The sequence below is a fragment of the Manacus candei genome, unplaced genomic scaffold, assembly GCF_025592945.1.
Source record: "Manacus candei isolate 608988 ecotype Guabito, Panama unplaced genomic scaffold, ASM2559294v1 h1tg000065l, whole genome shotgun sequence".
Lineage (NCBI taxonomy): Eukaryota > Metazoa > Chordata > Aves > Passeriformes > Pipridae > Manacus > Manacus candei.
Window position 1 is genome coordinate 2,234,398 of NW_026138113.1, and position 24,282 is coordinate 2,258,679.

General features: G+C 52.7%; 1 protein-coding gene across 11 annotated transcripts in view; it reads left to right on the forward strand.

The window, feature by feature from the left end:
• Positions 1-24,282, forward strand: part of ZFHX3 (zinc finger homeobox 3) — a 513,502-nt gene that overhangs the window by 379,013 nt on the left and 110,207 nt on the right. For 10 of the 11 annotated variants that reach the window (XM_051805544.1, XM_051805548.1, XM_051805543.1 and 7 more), the window contains one exon: positions 5,024-5,409. The gene's annotated coding sequence lies outside the window, so the exon portion shown is untranslated. Of the gene's footprint in view, positions 1-5,023; positions 5,410-5,835; positions 7,503-24,282 lie in introns of those variants that run through there. The other variant, XM_051805553.1, reaches the window with a different exon arrangement.

Genomic DNA, 24,282 nt, shown 5'->3' on the forward strand with positions numbered 1-24,282 from the left:
TGACTCCTAATTAAATGCCAAGACTTTTTTCTTCATTTCTCTCAAAAAGCCAAGAAACATATAGATGTATTCCAAGTGTTTATTTCCATGGCAAACACATCCACTCCTCTTGTGTTATGGCCTGCAAAACAAGCAAATGCACATTACAAGCCTGCTGGCTGACTAAGGAGTGTTTACTCAGCCTGGCTGCAGCAGCCTCGCCAGAGGTTTGGGGACAGCTGGAATAGCCCACAGAGGTCCCGTCAGTCCCACTGCCTAGAGCACGATGTCTTTTAATAATCAGGTAAACCCTCAGAAATAAATTGAAGACAAAAGAACAAACGTCCCTTTGAACATCCCCTCCAGCCCAAACCTCCCCAAATCCTACAGCATTTCTTCTAGAGAAATGCACTCCCCCCTCCAGCATCCCCACTCGTGTCAGCAATAAGGGTGGCAGCCCCAGCATTAACCAAGGGGAACGTGCCGCCAGAAGAAATTCCTGCTGTCTGGCCAGAATTGCTCAGCAATGTGGCTCTTCAGCCCTGCTGCATTTCTGCATCCCAACAATGACCACGCTGCTGTTGGAATATCCCTTTCCATGCCTCTTGCTGGGCGTCTCTAAATGGTATCAGCTCACTCCTGCAGCTCGGCCAGCCCTGTGCAATCCGTCACCGCCGATCGCCTGCCCTTTCCCCTTTCCAAACCTGGAATAAACGCATCTGCTCCGGCTTGATTCCCCTCAGTCTTCCCCCCGTCTCCTGCTCAACTCCACACAAACAAACTTTCCAAAGGAAAAGCTAGCTTACCTGGCCAGTGCTTTGGGCATAAAGTCATACAAACTGATCAAGGCAGACATCCCAACTCCAGCACAGGGATTTGATTGCAAATTTCCATTGCAAAGGAGCAGAGGGAACTGGAAATCTGACAAATGCCTTCAAATTGACCTGTGTTTCCACAATGCACGCTGTGTTTAAAATGAATGGCAGACTTTATCATTTGGAGCTCCTTCAAGGACTCTGGCCTTCCATGCTTTGTTCTGATTCTTCAGACACATTTCCAAGAAGCACAGAGCTATGGAAGTGGATGATATTACGGAGATTTTTTCTAAGCTAGATCTCCCCTCTACCACCAATAATTTTTAAAGCCTGAATTTAAAAAGATAGCCTGGAAATTTATTTTTTTTTTACTATCCCCATACATCAGCCCCTTGTGCACCGTCGGCCTCCGGCATCGCAAAGCCTTGGCCCGGTCCCCCCGTGCCAGGTGGCGAGCAAGGGAATAAGCTTATGGCTCCCTAAAAATTCGCCCGAGTCAAGTGCTGTCACCACGGCCCCATGCAAATTTGACCCACCCCAGCCTCAGGGAGCTGCTCCCGAGCCCCCTGGCAGCCAGGTCGTGTCTCCAGGGGAGAACCCAGGAAACTGGAGCTGCTCACCCCTGTTTTACATGTCAGAGATAACAACCATCTTTGCCGAGAGTCCTGTCCAAAAAGCCATACGCGCTGCCTCAGAAAAACATTTTGCTTCAAAGTTGTTCCTCTTAATTTGTATACATTTCTACAAATAATAACTTTAAAGCACCGCTATTCGTTCCATCTGTTCAAAATAACAGAAATTAAACTACAATTCTGTGCGCAAAAACATCAGATATACCATGAGACAAAAAAACGGGTTGATCAAATAATTCAGCTGTGTCTTTAACAAGTTTCCTATGGGAAAAATCAGTCTTACTTTCCCTGCAGATCTGATACTGAGAGCTTCTTTCTGCTAAGCACATTAAAAGCTATTTGAACCCAAAATCCCATCTATGCGTGTGCAGAGATACACGTATAGAAACAAGAGGCACCCGCACTATTGCAGATGAGGCTGTATCAAGATCTCTAATTAAAGCAAGGGAAGCCCCTTCTTATATTTTAGCAACCAGATTGTCTTTTTGCCTAGAACAAAGAAATCTTATGGAAAGCAAAATTTTCTAGAGAAGACACGCATGCACATACATGTAATCATACCTAACAATTTCTGTACGAATTATCCCTTAATTCCTTGGCTGCATTTCGGTATTTGCGTAGTGGTTTTATCCGCTGGTCCTGCGGCCGTCACTTGCTCCTTCCCTTCTTTTCACACACAGCCTCCCCTCACCACCTCTTTTTGCACCTTGGAAAACTGGGAACTCTCCCGTTCCCCAGCCTCCAGACGGCTGCATCCAGGACGAGGGGCAAATCTCTGCCATCCGCTCATCTGGCTGTTTCCCTTCCCAGCTTCAGCTCCTGCCTTGCCAGGAGTGGAGGGAAGATGTCCTAGGACTTGACCCCAGGGCAGAGCCTGCTCGGGCTGGACCAGCTCCCAGGAGGGCGGGGGGCCGCAGGGCGCGCGCCCCTCTTCCCGCTTAACCTCTCCGCTCCCCTGAGCTGGCGCCTGCTGCCCTCCTCCCTCCCGGGGCAGTCGGGCTCACCCCGGGAGCGTGACGGGGAATGCCGGAGCAGCGAGGGGCTGTCGCAGGAGGGCTCCGCGCAGCGCGGCCAGAGGAGCAGCAGGATCGCCGAGCAGGGGGATGTTTGGTTTGTGTTAACTACCCAGACAGATGCACTCCGGCATGTTTGCCTTTATGGGATCCATATGTTGTCATGGGAAATTAGAGGACAGCAGCACACAGCCAGAATTCACGATGCAAGCACAGAGACAACATCCATGGCTCCAGCCCGCGCCCGCACACGTCCCTGCGGAGGTGCCTATTTCTGGAGCATCCACAGTTGCTCCTTTGCTCCCCAACTTCCCCACACGTTTCCTTTTGCTTTGCTCTGCAAAAAATGTGGCCGCAGGCAGCACCCACTCACAGCCTGGGCCACTGGATCCACAGCCTCTGGAGAAAAGAGGCACTTCTAAGTTATCCCAAGTGCTAAAGACAAGGGTTACTTTATTCTCACCTCAACTTCATCCTCAACCCACACTTGGTTCATGTTCAGCAAACAGTTACAAATTACACGCACCTTCTCAGACAGCGCACTGAGCAGCCCTGAAAAATTCCGCTTCCCCCAGGGCTCCGTGGTTTGGGGGTTAGTTGGTTCTTTTTTTTTTTTTTTTTTTTTTTTTTTGCTTGGCATTGTTTTTGTTAGGGTTTGGTTTCAGGAGTTTTTTGTTGTTTTATTTTGTTTTTTTAAGGGCAAGTACATTAACAATTATTCTTCCATAAAGCCAGCTAGACATATATCGAGCAGGGACTGACAGATTTTTAAGGGCAGCTTTTAAAGGCAAGCTGGTCTCGTACTGGAGTCAATCCAACCGCCAGGACTCACACACAGCACACCGGGATCACCAGGTACAACATCCACAGAACTGTGGCACCTATCAAACCCTAAGTCTTAAAACCTGTGACTATCTCTCAAATGCAAGACACTTCCCTCAATGCATCAACAGTACAGTCAAATTCCTAATCACCCATCCTCTTCCTTCACTCCCATCCCACTTAAAGGGACTTGTCAAAATTCCAAATGACAACCCCCACATTAAGAAATAGGGATAGCTCAAGACATTTCATTAAAATATTTACTAACAAACATGCAGTTTATTACCTTGCAGTATAAAATACATCTACATTATGGTTCTCCCAAATGGAAAAACTGACCGCAACTGCATTCCTTGTTCAGAGCTATGAAACAAACCCGGAAGTTAATTATTTATGTTATTATGAAAATAAAGAAAAAAAATTTTAAAAAAATGAAGAAAAAAAGAAAAAGCTTCTTTAGATTTTCAAGACAGATGATTTAATTCAGCTGCATTTCTGCTAGTAATAAAATAGCCTCTTCCAGAAAGATGAAAAAAACATAATCCTGAAGCCTGGATAGAGGCTTGTTACTGGTTCACCTCCTCCTAAAATTCAAATTCCACGTTCCCAGCAATCATCTACATTTTTTGCTAGAGCTAGAATGGGGAGGGAAAAGCTGCTGGAAATAAAAATTTTAAATAATAATCGCAGATGGACCCGAACAGAAAGTGAAAAGCATTACCGTAAGGCTAGAAAAATATTTATTTAATCAAAGCAGAGGTTCTGGTGGGACTGGAGGAATGCTGCATCCTTTCCTAAAAAAAAAAAAAAAAAAAAAAAGGAAAGAAAAAAAAAGAAAAAAAAAAGAAAAAAGGGGAAAAAAGAGGAGGGGGTGGGGGGAGAAAAGAGAAAGCAAGAAAGAAAAAAGGCAGAGGCACAGCCGCCTCCTGGAGTTCCCCATTGTCCGGGGCTATAGAGAGCCCCAGAATGGCATTAAACTCACAAAAGGCACATTGTGCGGGGGACAAAAAAAGCCCCTTCTTCTACAATAACTTTTAGCTTCTTATTTTTAGAAAATGACAAAGCTGTTGCCAGCGATGGCTGGTGAAACCTGTAGCCCGGCTCCCAGCGCGGCTGGCCGCGGCCGCATTGATCCGCCGGCCCGCTCGGAGCGGCGGCCGCCAAGTTTGAACGGGGCCGGGCCGCGCCGCGGGGATGCTGCGGGGATTCTGCGGGCGGCGGCTGCGGGGCCGGCGCGCAAAGTTGCGCTCGCTGCCGGCCGCAACTTTCCCGGCTGCTCCCGGGGAAACTTCGGCGGCGGCGGCGGGGGTCGTCCCGTCCCAGCCCGGCCCAGCCCTGCTCGGGGCGGCGCGGGCCCCACCCGGGGTGCGGGGGCAGGTGGCCCCGCGGAGGTCCCGCCGCCGCGGAGCGGTGCGGAGCCGCCGGCCGGCCCCGCGCCCCCTGCCCTGCCCGGCAGGGCGCTGCGCGGGCAGGGCGCGGAGCGGGGCCGGGCCCCCCCGCCGCGGGCTGGGGGCCGGCCGCTTGCCCCAAGTTTCGGTGCGGCGCCGCCGCCGCCGCCGCGCTCCCCCCGCCCGCTCCTGCGCGCTCGCTCCCTCCCCCGCCGCCTGGGCTGAATCTTATTGATCCAGAAGGTGGCTAATTAGCCCTTCCCGTCGTGCCTGGGTAATGAGGCACATGCGCACTGCACTAATCAGCCATTTTTTGCAGGAAACTAATTAGCAGAATAAAGATCCAAAGAGTTTTTTTTCTTCCCAATCATCAGATCTGAGTCCGGGCGCTTCCTGCTCCGGCGACCGCCAGCCCCGCCGCCCGCTCCGCTCCGCGCCCGCCGCCCGCTCCGCTCCGCGCCCGCCGCTCCGCCCCGACCCGCCGCCGCCGCCGCCGCTGCTGCTGCCGCCGCCCGCGGCCCCCTCTCTCCGGGGGGCTGCAAACTCCCCGACAACGATGCTGCTGCTGGGCAGCGGCGGCGGCGGCGGCGGCTCTCGCTCGGCTCCGGCTGCTGCCCCCGGCTCCCGCTGCTGCTGCCCCGGGCCCCTCCGCGGAGCCCCGCGCTCCTGCCGCCGCAGCCGCCGCAGCCTGCATGGGATCTGTAGCCCCCGCGCCGCCGCCCGGGATTAAAAGCGCCGCCGCCGCCGGAGCAGCGATCGCGTAAGTGGCAACTTTTCTGCCCTGTCCCCCGCTCGGGCTCCTCCTGCTCGGGGCGCCCGGGCTGCTTTGCATGGGGCTGGTCCGGCCCCCCCTCCCGCCCGCTCCCACCCACCGCCCCGGATCCCCCAGCAAACTTTGTGCCGCTCGCCGTCCCGGAGCCCCGCCGCCGCCGCCGGGGACGCGCAGGTGCCGGCGCCGCGGGGGCCGCTGAGCGCCCGCGGACCCCCCCGCCCCGCCCGCCGGCCATGGCCGCGGGGCGCGCAGCGGGCGCGGAGCGGAGCGGGCGCGGCGCCCGCCCGGCCGCTTTGTGCACGGCGAGGCCGGCGGCGGGGGCCCGGCCCCGGCCCCGCGCGGAGCCCGCGCCCCCCAGGACCCCGCCGGGCCGCGGCCGCTCCGGCGGCCCTCGGTCCCCGCTGCCGCTCCGCGCCGGGGACGCGCTGGAAAACAAAGGGGCGAAGAAAGTGCCGAAAACTGCCCCGGCGGCGACGGGCCCGGCCCCGCGGAGCCCCGCACCCCGCGGCCCGCACGGCCTGGCCACGCACAGTAACGGCGGTTCTTGTTCCCCGCGGGCGGCTCGGTGCGGGAGCGCGGCGGGGGCGGGCGGCACCGCAGGCCGAGCCCGCTCGGGGCCAGGGTTAATGACTCGGGGCTGCAACGCCCGGCCCTTATCGCAGTTACGTGAAACGCGGGTTTCTGTCGGTCCCCGCCGGTCCCCGGGACCCGCCGCGCCCGGGCTCTCGGTCCCGCACGCACCCTCCGCGGGGAGCGTGTGTGTGTGCCCTGGCTGTACACGGCGTGCGGGGGTGCCACGCACACGCGGGATTCTTACTGTGAATTATTTATAATTTGGGTTGCGTTTGTCTGTGTCTTTGGTTGTTTGGGTTTTTTTAATTGTTAAATTGTCCCCACCTTTTCTAAAAAACCAACCAAACAAAAAAAAAATTGATTTCTAGCAAGATCTGTTTCTCCCTCCCGCTGTGCTCTGGGCTGCTCTCGGTGTGTCCTGGACTCTGTAACACGGAGTCCCCTCCGTGCCTGCTGTCTTTCTCCTTTTCTCGCTCCTGTTTAATATGGAACAATTTTCTGGAGGCTCGGTGACTCCCTCCTTAGGGTCACATTGAGTTCGAATCCGACTGAAGGTGCAGGAATCCTGCAACGGGGGAAATAAGAGAATAGAGAGAATGGGGTCAAGTTGGCTGCTTAGAGGCCAAAACTCCCATAGCTGCCTTTAAAAATATATGTATATTTGGCTTTCCTCACCATATTACAGATTGCAGCTTCCTCTTTCAGGTATTTTCCTTACAGCCTAAAGCCCTTGCTTCCTTTTGCCTCCCCCCCCCACACCCCCGTTAGGGGAGAAGTGGGGGGAGGAGAGAAAATAAAAGGAAAAGAAATGGGGGGGGGAGAGGGGAAAAAATAAAACCCATTGAGTTTAGGCAAATAAGGTTTGGTCTCCGTATCCTATTACAAAGCACTTTGAATATGCAAGACATCACACAAGACCAGTTATTCCAGTTACGACAAACTTAAAAAGAGAAAAAAGCAAGGCATGTTTAGATTGTAATTTGTTAGAGCAAGATTCGTATTTAAAATTCCATCTTAAATTTTTTTTTTCAGCCTTGCGTTGTATCCAGCCTTTTTCTGATGTCTGGGTTGTTGGGGTTTTTTTGCATTATTATTATTATTATTAAAATCTTTCCATCAAGTTTAGGAAGACCGCTGCGAGCAACACATTTTCTGTATTTTTGTTCCTGTATCTCGGAGGAGAGTTGGCAGGGATTCTGTGGTTTGCAGTTACACAATATGTTATCATGTTTTTAATCACTAAATCATTGCAGTGGTTATAGATTTACAGTCTTAGGGTATTACTGAGCGGCGCAGCGCAGCCCGTGTGTGCGGGGACATACGAGAGCATGCCGTTAACATGCTCGTGAACTTTGCTTTTAAATCATTTCCCGGCCGAGCCGCGGCGGAGCACGGAGCCAGCGTTTTGGCATCACCCCTCCACGCACTTGAGGAAAGTTTGTGCAACCCTCCCGGCAGGGCAGGAGCTCCGATGGGCGTCGTGCGCGCCCTGTCCCGCGGCGCTGGCGGTAAGCAGCGGGTCAGGGGGCGCGAGGGGCGGCCGGTGGGCCAGGGCCGCCACCTGCGTGGCCGGGGGGAGCGGGCAGCCCTGCCGGCTGCCCTCTGCTCCCGTTTCCCCCTTTATTATGTAACAGAGCCCTCGGCAGCATTAAAAATTCAGCATTACAAGCTGATTGTAATGCTCCCTCATTAGGGAGCACTGTCTGGTCCGGCGCTGAGCAAAAACGGAGTGTGGCTTTTCGGCTGCTGCAGCGACGGAGGCCGGGGAGCAGCCGGGAGGGGGGCGGCTGCCGAGCGGGGCGTCCCAGGCCCCTGGCAGCAGGATCATGCTGGGCTCCCCGCCGCTGTGCAGCAGCAGCCCTGTGGCCAGGCCCAGGGCTCACCAGGCTCCTGCTCTGCCGACAGCTGAAGGCTTTTTCCCTGCACGGCTGCCCGAGCTGCCTCCCGCCCGGTCCCCCTCCGCAGGCAGCCTTGACTGGAACAAAAGCAAAGAAAAGGCACATTAGAGGGGAGAGAAGCTCTCTGTCTGGCCGGAGAAGTTGCTTTGCTGTATTTGTATTTTTTCCCTCATTTTTTTTTTTTTAACACAGTCATTTTGGGAGCAGAGGGCAGCAGGAAGTTGGCTCCAGCCCCTCTCCCGCACAGCAATGCCGGCTGCAGCAGCGCTGGCCCTCGGCCGTGGAGCCCCTGGACCCTTCCTCCCACCCTGACGCTGCCTTTTGTTCCTGCAGGACCGAGCCAAGGTTCTGCTCGGTGGGCCGAGGCAGCGCGGGCAGCTCCGCGTGCCCGGCACCGTCGCCTGGCCTTGTTGTGGCCGCTGTCACACCAGGGCCCGGTGGTGGCCGCTCTGACAAAAGCGAAGGCTTGTGTCTCTCTTTTATCTCTCCGCTTTGACCCCTCCGCCCCAGTTGCTGTCGGTGTCGTACTGGAGGCCGGGAGCAGCCCGGGGCAGCACATTTCCTTTGGGCCTGGCCAGCACTTGAACGGCTTCAGTGGGGATCGCTGAATCTCAAACTGATGGACACACGGCTGGTTGTGTCAGCCTCCTTGTTAACACCTCCTTCCGCTTTCTAAAATAACAGTAATAGCAATAATAATAATTAAAAAAAGATGTTGCATGGAGAAGTAGAAAAAGGACTAGTGGGCTTTTAAATTGACTTTATTCACATGCTGCGTTCTGTTCTGTGGGGGCTCGATCTCTTGTGGGATCATTTCCCTGTTGATGTCACTTGCTTGTATGTGGTAGGAGAGTTTTCGGCAACCATCTTCTGTGGATGCTGCCGGCAGTGCATGCTGGCCTTGCCGTAGTGCCAGGGCTGGAGGTGTGTTTGCACTGCAGAGGAGATCGGTTTGGGACGGATGGGCTGGGGAGAGGCCGAGTGTTTCATGGCTCTTGTGTCCCTTCACCAGAGCGCAGCCAAGGTTTGGCCTTTGTGTGGCTTCAGGGGCTGCGTGCCAGTGGGCACCGCCGGCTGGCAGGAGAGGTGTACTGTGAACAAAGCTGGGTCCCGCCAGGTCCCCCTGACCTGGCCGCATGCTGGATCCCTGTGCCGCTCACGGGCTCTTGCAACTGATGACCACAGGGGCTTTGGCCTGGGAGAGGCCCCCAGGGCTGCAGCAGGCGCCTCGGGGGGCTGTCCCCCTTGCACTGCTCCTGATTCCTCGTGGTGGGTCATCCCCCATGCCCTCTGGGAGCTCCAGGGGGTTTGGCTCCACTATCCCTGGGGCAGTGCAGGGCAGGGGAGGACTGGAGAGAAGAGCTCCTCCCTGGCGAGTGGGGCTGCCCTTCCCTCCTCCCTCCTTCCTCACCAGCTGAAATTCAGGCCGGGCGTCCAGCGCATGGCGGCGGTGATGGGGCTGTTGAGGGCTGTCGTGGCAGGAGAGTGGGAATCAAAACATCTGTGCGCAGGCCTGGGCGCCGCAGCCTCTAATGGTTTTGACGGAGCTGTTGTGGTCTGTTGTCTGGAAAATCTGCATTCTGCGCCGTGCCCGAGGGGGCCGCGGCACCGCAGACCGTGGCGGTACCTAAATATAACCGCCTCGCGCCGAGGGGTGAGGTGAGGGCAGCGGGAGCAGGCCGCCCGCCCGCCTCCTGCTTTGTCTCTGATCTGCGATTCAGGCATTTTTGTTTGCTCCCGAGGTTGGGTTTGTGTGTAGGCAGGGATTGGAAAAATAGATAAATTCCAGCTAGTTTAAAAAAAGGGGAAAAAAAAAAAAAACAGAAAACAACAAAAGGGTGGATGAGTCGGGCTTCCCTCACTGCAAGCAGCAGTCCTGACGCTGGGTCCGGGATCCTAATAGCCCTGGCTGTCCTGGCTGCCCGCCTTGGTGTTCCTCCTTTCCCTTGGAGATGCTGCAGGTCTTGCTCAGGTCCCATTGCGCCAGCAAGGAGCCAGCACTTCCCAGTGCTTCCTTGTCAGCTGCACTGGACAGATGTGTCCATCTGTCGGCGCGGGAGGTGGATGGTCATCGCCGCAGCAACGCTGGCTGTGCGCGGGCGTGTGTGCACCAGGTGTGCACGGTGCGTGTCAGAACTGACCGTGAGCACAGTCCACGTTCACTCCCACCTGAAATTATTTTTCAGCTGGGGATGTCAGGAAGGGAGCTCTGTACAGGCCGCAGCCAGCGGTCACTCCCAGCACGTCCCAGGCACTGCTGAAGTGGAGGGACTGCAGGATGATGGCGGGTGCTGCTGGCAGGCCGTGGCCACCCGGCTTTGCCCTTGAGTTTGCTGCTGGGAGAAAGACACTTGGCTGTTGATTGTAATTTCATTATGTCACAAGTGCCAAACATGCCTCTCGCTAAGAAAAGGCCAAGAGGAGCAGCAGTATTTTTCTATTTTCCCTCTGGAAAACAAACATTTTGTAGTGTTGCAAATTGTGTGGTGCATGTTGCTGTGGAGCAGGAGGATGATGGCCCTGTGGTAACCAGGCTTTCAGGTATTAAACCTGGTGAGGGCTGAGCCATGTGAGTTCCTCTGCTTGATGGGGATGCTGGAGCAGATGATGTGCATGGCAGCTCTGGTAAAAGGTTTTCTCCTGTCCTCCCCCCTCCCTGCTATCTGGGAAAGTGCAGCCTGCGGGGCCTCCAACACATTAGGTCTCAGTAAGTGTTTATTTTCATGGCCCAAACATACCTGCTGGAGCATCAGTCCCTGCTTGGGGAGGATGGGAGCAGGCGTACTCTGGGAGCTGCTCCCAAGCCTTCAGGTCCAGACAGCAGAGCGTCCTGCATCCCACCTTGTGTTTACTTCATACTTCCAACTGCAATTCCCTGGCTGGTAGTGGCCTGGCTCCAAAACAGCTGGCTGGCCTAGTTGGATCTTAGGGGGTTTAACCTTGCTTTTGCCGTGCTGCCACCAGCTGCCTTGTGCAAACTCCGTGGTGCTCGCCGTAGAATTCAGTGCACGTGCAGAAACACTGATAGTAACATGGCAATGATGTGCTTGATCCTGCTGGGTTGGGTGCTGGGTTTCCTGAGCGGCTGTGACGTCTGGTAACAGGCTCTGAGGGTTTTGGTCTTGTTATAATGGAGCTGAGGAGGTTGTGAAGGCCCAGCTGGCTGAGCTGCAGTCAGGTGCAGGTTGTTTGGGCTGAGAGGTGCAGTCAGGTGTGTGTTGTTTGGGATGATGCAGTATTTGGGGGTTCTCTCCTAAGGTGGATTTGCTGAGGTATGATGTGGTGGGAAAGTGTGCTGGCAGGCCTGGAGCTTGGTTCAGAAGACTGAGCAGGGGGAGTGCATGGAGCTACTTGGTGTCTGAAGCACAGGTTTGAGAGCTGCAGAGTCTGCAAAGCAGCACTGCTCCTGCGGCGTGGAGGTGTTCTGGATTCAAGCTGTGCACAGCAGCTTGTGTGTTTTACCTGTATCTGTGGCGTTACAGAGGCTGGTGCCCAGACCCTTGGATACCTGAGAAGCAGAGTAGGGGCTGCCCCAGCTGTGTCAGGGTGTGGGAGGTTCCCACAGGATGGCTGCAGAGGCGATGCTGCCAGGCCGTGGTTCCGTGGGTGTGCGCTGTTGGACAGCACTGGGTGTCAGTGCCAGCACAGGAGCTGGTCTCGGATGAGCAGTAGCAGTGTGCCCATGGCCGCTGGAGTGGTACCACCGGGTGGTCTTTGCTCCCAGTGCGTGTCCCCTGGCTGGGCTGAGGTGGCTTTGTGCTGCTGGTGTGTGAGCGAGCAGAGCCCAGGAAGCAGAGGGCCGATGGCCACCACGTCCCCTCTGGCTGGCCACCGCGTCCCCGCGTCCTTGCGTGGTTCCCATCACAGCCCCTGACTGTGCCAGACAGAACTGTAGATGTCAGGCTTTGCACAGAAAGGAGAGCGGGGAGGGAGGGTGAGGAGGAGACACAAGCGCGCAGCAGCAGGGCTGCGAGGTTCAAATTAACCTTCTGCTTTGTTGGTGTCGAAGCGAGGCGCCTCGGCCCCCGGCACAGTGCAGGTCACACGCCCACCATCATTCACATGCAGCTACGTGGAGCGGTGGGGCCAGGAGCAGGGCATTGCTCCCCAAAGGTGCTGGGGACAAGGGACAGCAGGTGCCAGGGGCAGTGTTGGGCCCAGGCACTGGAGGTGAAGACACCCAGTGGATCCCAGGGGCTGGCAGAACTCACTGTGTCCCCAGGGCCCTGCAGTCAGTGCTCTTGCGTCCAGCTTAGAGGAACAAGTGCTCTGGCCTTTCATCTGGGAATCAGGTCTGCAGCACCCAGGCATGTGCTCCTCCACAGCTGTTTCAGGTGTCAGAGCCTAAATTTCTCCTCTTTAATTTTCTCCTGTTAATTTTGTCTCCTTTAGTCTTACATACTTCCTTCCCCAATTCCTTTCTTCTTGCTGTTTTTCATCTTCCATAGAGACAGTTAAAAGCAGCTTAACACTGTGAGCTTGTTTGGAAGTCAGAAGATCCGTTTCGGCTCTGACGCTGACTTTGGGCAAGGCACCAAGTGTTTGCCTCAGCTGGAGGATGAAACGGGCTGATGCGTAGTTCACATGCAGGGACTGTAAGTGGGGGTTAATTATGAAAAATCGTGACATGTCTTAAATCCCCAGAGCATTGTTGAATCCTTAAATTTTAAAAGGGGGTGCCTGCTGTGGGCAGCTGCAGAGCAGAGGGGTCATTCAGAGTGGATCAGCACCTCCTGGCAGGGTGGTCATTTTGGAGGCCTGTGCTCTGGTACTGGAGAAACCGGGCTGGTTGGTCTTTGTTTTTGTAACACCTTTTTATCTCTCCTGATGTTGCTGCCTTCTGGAGCACAGAGCACTGGGGCAGAGGACTGGTCATGTTGGCCAGGATTTGTAGTCTGGGAAAGTCCAAGCCTAAGCAGAGCCACATGTGAAGGTGTAGGCAGGTTTACGTTCTGAGCTCCTGTTCCTCAGGAGGAGCTCCTCTGGGCATGGCATTGGGCCTGCAGCACAGCTGGAGGAAGAGGCACTGTGGCAGAACATATCAGTTGGGGTGGTTGTGTTATTGGCCAAGGAGTGAGGATGGTGGACAAGAAGCACGTGCTGCTCCATGACAGGCTGGTGCTGGAGGAAGGCTGGCAGGCTGGTTTTTCTGGCAGTACTTCATGGCTGGCAGAGGGGAGAGCAGGTGGTGTGCCAGGCGTTGCTGCCAGCCTGTGCCCTTTTCTCGCAGTGGAGCAGGACGTGTGCTGCGTGCTGGCGTGGGACACCTGGCCCTGGGGAGGGCAGACAGCACCGCCTGCCCCTCTGCTATTTCAGAAACTTGGTGAATAGCAGTGCCTGTCTGAAGGAGCTGCCACAGATTTTTTTCCTTGGTTGCCTTATTTTAACCAGCCTCTCTGCTGTTTCCTCTTTATTTTGAGGGGTGTGGAAGTCTTGGAGATTTGCATAAGATCCTGGAAATTCCCCAGGTGGTGGGTCAGCTGCCAGCCCAGCCCTGTGTGAAAAGCTGCCTTCACAGCGGGCTTGCAGCGGTTTCACCTGGAACTGCAGATGCTTGAGCAACGGAGCCAAGCTCTGGAAGCACCCGGAGAATTTCTCGGAGGACGTGGAGGAGGAGGGCTGGGGTCAGCCTCACAGCATAACTGACTTCTCTTTTCTTGAAACCACCCAGCTGTGCCCAGGCTGCAGACCTGGTTGCCAGAAGCCCCTTGCAAGGTCCTCCTCCTGTTGGCAGTAAGACTGGAAGTGTCTAACCAGCAACTCCTTCAGCCTCATAGCATCCTTTTGGGTATCTGGAATGATACTCCACTCTTAGGAGTGGAGATTTCCTTCCTCTAGTCTGAGTGGCCACTGGGCTGTGCAGTTGTCTGGTTACTTCAGGCAGGAGCTGGGTATCAGGACTCTGGTTTTGATTCCTCCAGCAATCTTTTTCTCAGTCCCTTCTTGCTAATGGGCGCAAAGCACTTGAAGTAGTAAGGGTCAGCAAGATGCTTTTGATGAGGTTCCTCAAGAAGCACTGGCTGTCCTCTGGAGCTCTGAAGTTCTCCACCACTGGAGAACACAGATGGAGAGGTGTCAGGCAGAGCTGCAGGTGTCTTACTGCTGGTGGTGCCCAATGAGTCTCCTGCATTTAAAAATGTAAAAAAAATGTAGAGAAACAGAAAAAGCTCCAGGCTGCCATTGAAACAGACCCTTCCAGGAAGTGGAGGGTGGTATTTTGGTCACAATTTCCCCCAAGCAAATATTTGGAATACTAAGAACTGTGTCTTGTTGGAGGCCTTGCTGGACTGTGTGGCAGGACTGAGTGCTTTCTCAACTCTACATTAATTTACCTTCGTTAAGACTCAGCCTTTATTGCAGTTGCCTGAATGTTAAAGAGTTCCGAGTGATGCTCTTGGCTGTGCCTGAACAGCACAGAGGAGGGGATGGCAGCCTCGAGTCAGCCCCATGGTCCAGGTCTCCATAACGATCCCTGGCAGTTCTGAGCCCCAAAGATGATGCTGGTGACTGCTGTGGGGATGGCTCCTGCCTTCCTGGTGACTGGAAATAAAAGGACTGAGTGTCTTAGGGTGCAGATCATTTACAAAGGGGGAAGATGATGATGAAATAAGGCTTCTTTTGGTAGAAGCAGCTACTGTGGTTACTGCAGCAGAAAGGACAGAGAGGTGGTTCTTTAATGTTCTCATGTTATCTTGAGTGTAAATGTTTTTTTGTTTGTTTGGGGGTTTTTGTTGTTTTATTAAAAGGTTCCTTCTTCCTTGTATGAGCCTCTTGCACAGCAGAGGAAGAGAAACACTTAACAAAAATAGAACCTGTGTTTGCCTAAAATGAGGTTGCTGTGGCATGTTTAGGACTCAAGACTGTGTGACTTTGAAGCTGTGACTGCATTTCACGCTGCTGATACCCTTTTAACTGTCTTAGGTAAACAGTACGATTGGACTGCAAGAAGTGTCTGGTAAAAGCTGTACTCGGCTCCTCGTTCTGACTGTTTCAAAGGTTTTCAGAACAAATACCCTCTGCTTACCAGCACCCTTTCTACTTAGGAAAGTTTACATTGATTTATTATTATTTTTTCAAAGGATTTACTTGCACATTAGAATGCCCCATGGACATTATTTTCAGTTCAAGGAGGGTTTATTTTAGTTTGGCTTAATTGAATTGGAAACAGTTACGAGCTGTACCAAGGCGGCTGGATTTCGAACCAAAACAGGAATGTCCACGAGCAGGTTTACACCGCTGTGTTCACACACCGTGTGCTGGATTCCTGTTGTTTACCCGTGTGTAGGAACTCCTGGCAAGTAAATCACCACAAGGGCTCGGTGGTGCCAGGGCAAGAGGCAGGAGCTGGAGGGGCTGCAGGGGCCGGTGTCGTGTCCATGTGTGACACTGATGCTGCTGCCAAGGCCAGCCTTGCCCTGGATGCTTTTTCCTTTTGCTGACACAGAGCTTTGGGACAGTGGCACGGGGAAGTAGTTTAAGGAAGGGACCTGGGTTAGAAAAACTGCCAAAGGATGGGGGGAAAATAAAGCTTCCTCAAAATATTTTTATTTTTGGTGGTTTTGCCTGCTTCCCTTTAATTTGAAATAGTCGTGTGATACAGGTTGTTGCTGCAGAAATGACTGTGCTGGAGCAGAGGGGAGTGGGCAGGCAGGACCAAGAGCCCTTCCTAGAGGAACAGTGGCAGAGGAGCCCTCGCTCTGCTGCTGCACTGGCCAGAATCATGTGTGGGGCTGGGGCCTAAGTGTATGTTTGGTGTAGGGCTGCTAGGGAGCAAGGCACTGCTTTTAGTCATCTTTATTTTATTACTGTTTTGTCCTTTCGGAAGTACAGTTTGGTTAAACTAAAGAGTATCCCTGGGTAGCCTTCCACCTAAGGAAGCTGAGCTAAGGCTGAGGCATAGCCTTGGCTTAAGGTGCAGCTCCTCCTGCCATGGAAGGACGAACTGGTCCCCACAGTGCCCTGGCTCCTTCTGAGTGTTCTCCTTTCGGGACCCCCAGCATGGGGAGCTGGGTGGGAATTGCTGTGCTGTGGGTGAGCAGCTGGGGCCGCTGGCAGCCAGGGCCTCGACCCGGGAACTGCCATGTGCAGCCCTGGCCCTGTTCCAGCTGCTGCCTCGGGCTTCGTGCCCCGTGCGTTCCGCACCGTTCCTCCCGCCCTGCGGGGCCAGCACCTGGAGCAACTGGCAGCCTGGGTGGCTTCTGTTTGTAGTTTCACCTGCTTAAACAAATAAACAATCTCTTTGCTCCCAGTTCCTCTGCAGCAGCACTGGCCAGTGTTTCTGAAGGATCTGGCTCCTGTTCTCTGAAGGGTCCATAGGTGCCCCAGGCAGCTCCAGCTCCTCCCTCCTGCCCCTGACCAGTGCTCTTTGCAGTTCTAAAACAAATATTTGCTGCAGGTTTTGAAACTGATTTAAGCAATTGCCTTTACCATGTCCAAGGAGTCTCTTTCGTGTCTCTCTGACACTGCAGAGGTCTGGAATGTAACTGGTGGCAGTGGAAGGGTTGGCAGAGGCTGTTCCAGCACCCATGGGGGCACAGGTGCCCAGGCACACACTGTGCCCTACCCTGGTGCGGGTTGTGCTGGGGCTGGATGAGCTCCTGGATCTCAGCTGTGTGCGTAGTGTTCTTGGCGCGCTTGTGGGTCAGGTGTTTTTAGACTGTGTGGCAAGGTCCATCTGTCCATCCATGTCCAAGCACCGGAGCAGTGAGGGCTCTCTCGGGGCCATCTTTGTACAGATTCCCCTTTTCCTGGTCATTATGGAGCAATTCTTGTATAAACCCCTAGATTTTGACTGTTTCTACAGACTAATGATTTCTTAGTGGTTTATTCTGTACAAAGTCATTAGTAAAGCAAAACTTCCTACCCTACAGTGAAACTGTGATCTTAACTGGCTTCCAAGTGAGGACAAGCAAAAGTGATTTCTTGTGCAAACACGAGAACAAAAGCCAGAACAAGAAGGATAGTTTCTAAATTGGATAGTGCAGCACATAAGAGTGGAAATTGCTGTTAGAACTGCTGTGATTTCTTCGATAAAGTCTGTTTTGAAACTTTGCACTGAGAGGGAAAAAATCTAGTCTGGAATATTTCTACTGTAATGCTCTTTCAGAACGGTTCAGTTGTGTGTTATCTGTTGTGGTGGGAAGCTCATCCGTTCATCCTGCCTGATGGTTCAGACTTGGCTCCTGTTTGGATGTGTCATCCTGCGGCCGCTCCGAGCACCCCGGCTGCTTGCTGACTGCAGATACAGAGGTGGTGGTTTCCAACACTGTTCTGAGAATGCCTGGCTGCACTTGCTGCCCGTTCCCTGTGTGCAGAGGGCTCCGTATACCCCGTGGCAGGGCCAGGCCACTTTGCTCTCAGCCCGAGCTGAGGGTCTGTGCTCAGAGCTGCAGTGACGAGAAACTTGCATTTAATAAAAGTCACCGTGGAAGGGTTCTTGGGATCTTGCCAGGGAGAGTTTCCTGTTTAAAATTAGAAATTGGATTTTTTTTTTTCTTTTTGTTAATCCTTGATGTAAACTGGCAGTTGCTGGAGTTTTCTTTTAAATCCTGGGATGCCAGTCGGTGGGAGTTGGGGCAAGAAGAACACACAATCAGAACTCCAAAATGGTGGAATTTCAGGTTTTGGCCTTTTGCAAGAAGAAAAATAGTAAATTTTGTGTAATACTGAGTCCTCAGTGGTAGTAAGTGACTCATTAGGCAAAAGCAACGTGTGGAAACGCAGGGAGGTCTGAGGCTATCCAGGTGCTGGGCAGCACGTGGGGAGGGCCAGAGCTGGGCCAAGCACACCTGCAGCCTCTGCAGGAGCAAGGAGGCGAGCTCAGGTGAAATGCAGTGTGATAAAGCCAACTGCTGTAGTGGCTTTTGGAAGGGTAAACTTGTTGAACTACAGCAGTAGTCGGATTTTGTTCTGTTCAGGTCATTTTTGCCATTTCAGGCTTTTGGGCACATTCTTTGGTACATTAGGTGGGTGATTTGTTCTTTATGATGCAAGATGCTTTGTGCATCCCCTCTGGGGGAGAGCAGCATGGGGAGCCCACTCTGCCCTGATTTCAGGTGAGGCTGCTGTGGTGAGGAACCTCTGCTTTGGCTTTTCTCTGGCAGCTCTTTACTTCTGAGTGGGGATTGAAGAATTTATCCCATTCCTTTGTTTTATATGGAAAGAAACCTTATCCCTGCGGCTTCTGTTGCTGCTGGTCGTAGGAGTGTTGGCGGAGATAAGGGCCGGTTCCCGCACTCCCCTGGGAGTGGCTGGCAGCCTGCCTTGCCTGACCCACAGGAGCCAGGCTGGATCCCTGTGTGCTAATGGGCCTGCCTTGTCCTGCCTTGTTTGTCATGATTTGTGGCTGCATTTATATGCAAATACTAACAACTTGCCGCTGAGTTAATTAGTGTTTTTTCTCTTTGCTTCCTGGAGCTTAAGCAAAAGGTCTTTATTCTCCCCATTTTGGTGGTCTGACCTGCTCCACCCGCTCCCCCACACCAGCATCCTGCTGCCTGTGCCAAGGGTGCCGAGGACCTGGGTCTCCTTTGGGGAGTTCTGACCCAATTGCATGAACTGGCTGCAGACCCTCATGGACCTCAGGACACAGCTGTGTGTTGAGGGATTGAGGTGGTCACCATAGCTGGATGCCCTGGGTGTCTGGATGAGCATTTGCTCCCAGGCTTTGGTAGTGACTGCTTTGCAGAGGAGGAGAACCAGGCCAACTCCGTATTCCTGGAGATACCCAGTGTTTGCTTTCTAATGTCGGGATTAAGCACATTAGCTGCAATGGGATGGATGATTCTCGCCAGATGAGAGGCTCCAAGTGCCTGTCTGGTGACCTGGACATGACAAGGATGGAGTGGGAATTGCTGGCCTTTAACATCAGCTGGGAGTTGCCTTTTTGCTTTGGCAGAGGGGAAGGCAGGCATTTCTTCCCCTCCTGGGAATGGTGTCTTCATGTCCTTGGTTGGGCATGAGGATTTTACTCATTTTGATCTTTCATTCCGTCTGATTTTCTGTGGGCCCTGCAAGTGTTGGTGTCTGCTGGGGTCACAGGTTGGGTTGGTTCCCTGTGTCCTCTGGGGCAGGTGGGGTCAGCAGCAGGAGACCCCTGGCACTGCTGGGCAGGAGCTGTTCCGGGGGCCACAGTGGTGCCCGAGCTGTGGCTCCCAGCCGATGTCAGGAGCTGGGCAGTTCTGCTTGTCCCACCCTGTGTCTTTCTGCCCTCCAGCCAAGGCTTTTCCACAGTTACTGAGTCAGAACTTCTGTTTTGTTTTTAAGCCTTTGTTTTTCCCCTGGAAGGCAGGGCTGTGGTTTCTCTGTGGCAGGGGCGACAGCCTCCAGCCTGAGGCCAGGGAGTGGCAAGTCCCAGCTGGAAACTGGTGACCTTTTGCCCTACCACCTTGCTGGTATTTGGAGCCTTGGTGCCCTATTGCATGATGGTGGAGGAGTGAAGTTGAGGTGGAAATGGTAACTTGTGCAGCATACAGCTGGAAGAGGAGAGGTACCCATCAGTATCCTGCCAAGGAAAGCTGCCAGGAGCAGCAGCTTGCTGGTCAAGAGGCTTTTCCAGATCTTAGAGCCCAGTTGTTGCACGTTTCTGCTGTCATCTGAGGGATAGTAAAAGGGAGGGAGTTTGAACTATTTTATATCAGTTTCCTGCTCCAGTGCCCCTCTGATTTGAAAAAACTCTTCTGGTACCTGGCGATGTTTGTCACCATTGGATTTTAGACCTCAGGGGTGTATTTTTTGCGTGCTCTTACTTTTACTCTTCCATTTCACACTCTGCAAGGCAAAGAGATGTGGCACCGCACACTCATCCTGCTGCTGCACCAAATTTTTCTGAGGAAGTGCAGAAATGGGGATTCTTGGGCAATCCGTGTGAGCAGGTTCCCAGTGTTGCAGGAGGCTTTTAACTCTGTAAAGCTGAGATTTTCTAGGAAACCCAGGTCAGCCTGGGTAAGGTCCAGGCAGGAGGGGCTGAATTTAGGATCTTGCAATGTGAAATATGGATTTTTCTTGTTCCATTTGGGCTGGTGGGACCCTGTCTGTCCTAGTGGCTGTCTCAGCGTGAAGGTCTGAGGTGAGAAGCAGCTTGAAAAGGCTGTGTGGCATGTGAGGAAGCAAGTTAGCTCTTAATCATATCATATTGGCCTCCTTTGCGGCAGATACATCTGCTGTAAAATGCTTAGTGCTGAGCACCTGATTGGGCAGCCCATGCTAAGTGTTCAAACTCCTGCTGCCTTTTTTCTTCAAACAATATCTTCTGGCTTCCAGATTTCTGATAAATTGATAAGAGGAATTGCGTGAGTCAATAGAGTTGTAGACACTTTGCCAATATAACCCCAGCGCTATTGATCTGCCAGTAAATTAAAGTCTTACTTAGAGGCTGCCGATATTTCTAATCTCCTGCCTCACCAATTACACCCTCCCAGCTACCTGGGAAAGACAGCGACGAGAGACGAGGCTGCTGAGGTTTTTCCCAGCGAGCTGGGCCGTGGCAGCCAGTGCCTTCATGGGGCAGGGGGGCTCAGAAATGACCCTTGGGGTGGCACTAAGGTGGGTACTTGTTGGGGATGCTGCAGAAGGGATTCACCAGGTTAGGGTTCATCCTGCTGCAGCTCCCAGGCAAAGACCTGGCTGCTGGGGATGGAGACAGTTCAGAGGGGCAGCAAGCCAGTGTCCCTGGGCTGTGTCCAGCTGGAGCTGGGACACTCTGCCCCCAGCCCTCTGCCTTCCCTGGCATGGAGTGGCCAATGCCGTCACATCCCGATGCCGTCAGGGTCGTGGCCCTGCAGAAGGGACTCCCAAGAAAAGGTGCTTACTGGAAGAGGGGGATGCAGGGAACCCCACTGCCCTGCAGCTCCTTCTCTGCTGCTGCCCTGGGCACTGCCCCTCCACTGCCGGGACACAGAGAGGGGCTTTCAGCTGTCCAAGGGGCCTTGGATCAGAGAGCTCCTGCGGGGCTCCCCACGTCCTGGTGAGGTTTCACTGGATTCTCGCCCGATAAGCCCCTTTCAAGTCTCATTTACGTTTGAAAGTCCATAGTTAGCTTTGGGAAGAAATCTCCAGATAAACGCTGTGTTCTTTCTAATACCCCAGAGCGAAAATCAATGGGAGGGATAATTCCTTCCCTTGTCCTACATGGACTTTCATGTGTTTCTACCTCCAGCAGCACCTTTTAAATAAAGAGAAGCAGCAGCCGTCCTTCCGTCCTTCCCTTCTTGCTGGCTCACCGAGTTGCCCTGAGCAGAGCGGGGTGCTCAATTGGGGATTTCTGTTGGCACCTTTGGTCCAGTTCGGGCTTTTACTGGGATAAAACTGCCCACGTTGCTGGATTTGCAGGGCTGGGAGTAGGAATGTTTCTGGGAATTCATGTCCAGAGTGGTCTGTAGCTGGAGCAGAGCAATGCCATGGTGAGGGGATTTAAAACAAAATTTTCCTTACATTAAATGCAGTGAAGGTCGTTGTCTTATAAAACTGCTGCCAGATGGAAGATGGGCCCGTAGTATTACCAGTTTTTTATCTGAAGCTTGTGCAGAGCACTCTGGGCAGTGACATCTCTTCTGCCAGGCACCTGGCAGTGCCTGCTATATGAGGCAGATCCAGTTTCCAGAAATACCTTGATAAGAATTAGTAGCTGAGACTGGTCCAAGACAGCTCCTCCAGACTGCCCTGGAACATGCTTATGTCTAAGAGTTGCATCCTCCAGCAATGAAGTTCTTTATCAGACCACTTCCCTGCTGGCTGCATTGAGCTGCATTTTCCCTGATGTTGTGAAGTTATCGTATAGGATGTACATTAAAAGTTGTAACTATTCCAAGTCTGCTGTTTTGGCAGGGAATTGCTGAGTCTCATGATCTGTCTGTAATGGAGTGGAGATGCTGAGCTGCAGCAGGATATATTTACACCAAAAGCTTTTTTGTGGAGGAAACATCCAAGCAGCTAAACAGGTCAATGATGTCTTTAAGTTTCTGGTAGCTCTTGGTACAGTGCTGGCAGTGCTGGGCAGGCAGAGGGGAGCTGCACAGGTACCAGTTGCCTCCCCTGGTTAGAAGAGATGAGGGGGCAGTGGGAAATCCTGTGTGGACCAGATGCTCAGAAAAGGTGGTGTTGAAAAGGGTGACTCAGTCCTTGCTATATTGAGATACTTGAATCCTGTTCACACCTGGTGATGCCAATGCCCGAGGCAAGGGCAGGTTGGAACAAGGCTTCTCTACTGTATCTAAATAAGTTTTCAGGGTTTCCTTGGGGCTTTTTGCTCCCTCCTGGACACCGCTCGGAGTCCCACAGTCCAGAGCTGGATAAAGGGTTTGTGAAACTTTGTGGATGGCAGATAATTCCTTGCTCCTTTTAGCTGGAGTAGGTAATGGATCAGGGATTCAGCTTGTTTTTCCATCCATTTCTGTTGGCCAGGACTGGAGCTGCTGCCCACAGCTCTCCGTGGAGCAGGGAGTCACCCGAGGTGACTTCCATCATAAATATTGCACAGCACTCGACAGGGAACAACATCACTGGGATGAAACCCATTCATTAGCAGCATCTCCATGTCTGCCCAGGTTTGCTTTTAGGATTGGGATCAGCTGAAGCTATTTCTGGTGGGTTCGTGACGATTTCTCTCCAGCTGTCAGAGACACAGGCGACTCGGCTACCGGCCCTCGCATTTCTCCTTCTTTGCATCCTGAAATATTTAGTGCTCTGTACGTGAACTTAATGACTGAGCAGGAATATTAACGGGTTACAGTCCAAAACCTCTAATTCAAATGTCCCTTGACTTGCAGGAAATCTAACTTTGGGATTTTTGTGCTCTCTGCCAAGGTTGGTAATTTGGACAGTGTTCCTAATTTATTTCCACAAATTGGAGAAGGCTGTAATTTACTATTTTAGGAATCACGTGGTTCAAAAGACCTTTAATTAAAAAAAAGAAAGTTCAGTGCATGTCTGAAACTATAAGAATCACTAGACTGGATCAGAACAGTAACGTGTAGTAATTTGACCTGTGCAAAGTGGACAAATTCTTCTCAATTTTCTCTTCTGACCTATCTGCAGAGCAGTGTATTTATGGAGTCATGGAAGCACAGACTGGAAGGGGACTCACTCTGTACCAAGAGGGATGTTGCTGAGACCATGATGACTCTCCTAGGATCTTGCTCTAGGGACCCTGTGCCTGTGCTTCATCCTCTGTAGGTAACAGAGGGAAAAACATAACTCCTACCCTAAAACTTGGCCTGCAGTGATACAAGAATGTGGGTTTTTTGGTGGATAGTGAGTAAAATAGGTCACAGCTATTATTATCTGTGTGTTGGAAAACTTAACCATTCTGTCTTTTCCAGAGGTTTACAAGACCAATTCCCCGTTGAAACAGAAAGGTTCATGTAACCTTCAAAGCAAAGGTTGAGGTGTTTCACTCCAGCTCTCCAGTACCTCCAGTTTGCTTTTGAGCCTGTGAGCTCTTGGTTTCAGGGATGAGAGCTGCCTTTCTGTGTGAGTGAGTGTCGCTGTGGTTTTGGTGGTGTAAAGCAAGTTTATAGGCAACTCCCTTGTGTGTTATCTAGCAGAAAAACAGCGTGTGGGGTTATCTGCCAGCACTGAGATTCTGTGAAGCTCCTCTCTGCTCATCTCTACGCAGGGCTGATCTAATTGTTTGAGGTACAGATTTTGCTACCTGGCTGTTCAGCTGTTTTCTGGCATCACTAGTATACTGGAGACAAACCTCACTGGATTTGGGGCATACAGTCTGCGGCAAATACTTTGCTGCCACGTCAGAGCAAGTGGCTCATTGATAGTTCCTGTTTTAGTCACCTAACTTCATGTTTCACCTCAAGTATTAAAAAGGAAGTTGAGGCTAAAAGTAAAGCATTGCTTTTGTAAAATAGTAAAAGTTGTGTAAAGATGAACACTCCCACAGGAATAGTAACTTCAGAGGACATGTTCTTACCTTAGTTTTGGAGTGGTGACTGTACACCAGGCTGTAAGACCATGTTGGACCACATCTCTGCTGTTGGCCCCCTCTTCTCAGTTAGATATTCCAGTATAGGTGTATAATACTCTCTGAAACACAGGTTCCTGGTGGAGACAGTGGGATGGGAAGGGGCACCTGCCTGGGGCTTATCCCTTGAGTTAGCTGGGCTGTAACTTAGAGGCACAGCCTGTAAGACATTGTCTCTGGTGGGCAAGTAGAGGTGTGGTGGGAGCTGTAGAGAGTGCCAGATGCCCAGCAGTGTATTAAACACTAGTTGAGTACAGGAGGGCAGCATATCACAGGAGAGAGATAAGCAAAGTTCTCTGATTGTGGATCAATAAAGGTTAGTGACATCATATCTCAAAGTGAGAGAACCTGCTTTCTACAGACCATTTATCAGATTGCAGGCTGGAGCAGCGTTAACCTCTTCCTAACCAGGAGTCT